This window comes from Neophocaena asiaeorientalis, unplaced genomic scaffold (assembly GCF_003031525.2).
Source record: "Neophocaena asiaeorientalis asiaeorientalis breed wild unplaced genomic scaffold, Neophocaena_asiaeorientalis_V1.1 scaffold320, whole genome shotgun sequence".
In the NCBI taxonomy this organism is placed as follows: Eukaryota; Metazoa; Chordata; class Mammalia; order Artiodactyla; family Phocoenidae; genus Neophocaena; species Neophocaena asiaeorientalis.
In genome coordinates this window covers 1,573,347-1,574,696 of record NW_020174826.1, presented here as the reverse complement: position 1 = coordinate 1,574,696, position 1,350 = coordinate 1,573,347, and positions in this window count along the sequence as shown.

Genomic DNA, 1,350 nt, shown 5'->3' with positions numbered 1-1,350 from the left:
AATGGGCAGACTTTTCTAGACAGAAAATCAATAAGGCAACAGAGATCCTAAACGATACAATAGAACAGTTAGACTTAATTGATATTTTCACAACATTACATCCAAAAAAAACCCCAAGAATACACATTCTTTTTAAGTACACGTGGAACATTCTGTAGGATTGACCACATACTAGGGTACAAGAGAAGCCTCAACAAATTTAAGACTATAGAAATTATCTCAAGCATCTTTTCTGACCACAACAGCATGAAACTAGAAATTAACCACAGAAAGAGAAACAAGAAAAAACTATTACATGGAGACAAAATGACATGCTACTAAAAAACCAATGGGTCAATGATGAAATCAAAGGGGAAATTTAAAAATACCTCGAAACAAATGACAATGAAAATAGAACCATACAAAATATATGCGATACAGCAAAAGCAGTTATTAGAGGGAAGTTTATATCGAGGGTGGGGGTGAAGTGGGGAGGCAAACTGATGAGGGACATACAAAAGATGGAAAGGAGATGATAGATGAATTCACCACCCCCCTTCCACTGTCCCAGGAGAGTTCCCAGGTACAGTGGGTCTACACAGCCAGACAAGAGAAATCTGGCATGAGCCCGTGACTAAGTGTATTTTCTTGTGAAACTGTGGCCACCTCACTAAGTATAATTTTATTTTTTTTCTCCTCCCTTTCCTGCCTGGCTTCTCTTTTCCATCACTTTTGCTGCCCGAGTATTGTAGCTGCCAATAAAGTTTGCCCAAGTAAACTTTGCCTCAGACTCTATTATTAGACAATCTGTGCTAAGACATTTTCTTTATGATGTTGTCTGCTCCTTAGAGGGAAGTGCCTAAAAGTAAAAGTACTGGGCTAAAGGGATCAACATTTTAACTTTAATACAAATTGCCTAACTACCTTCCACAGAAGTTGAATTAGTTTACCCACCTCATGAAATGAATGCTGATTTATTTTTGAGGCTGAAAATGATGGACTGTGAAATGAATTCTCTTTTCTCACCTTTAATCTTTTTTGTCTTCTCCTAAAATTAACACTAAAGTCATACTGTTTATGAAAGAAAACAAGTTCAATAAGTTCAAAAGTTCAATAACTTTAATATTCAGTTCAGCCTGGGGAAAAGTGTTCCATGGTAAACTGCAACATTTTGCTTGTTTACCAGCTGTCCTCATGCATTTTTCCCATGAAAGAAACTGATATATAACTCATCTAATTTAAATATTCCTTTTTATATGAGGTACTGATTTGCTGAATTTACTTATTAATTTAATTTATTTATTTCACCAATATCCCATTTTACTTAATATTCATAACCATTTTCTCTTTTCAAGGTTTGTGTGTTTTCAT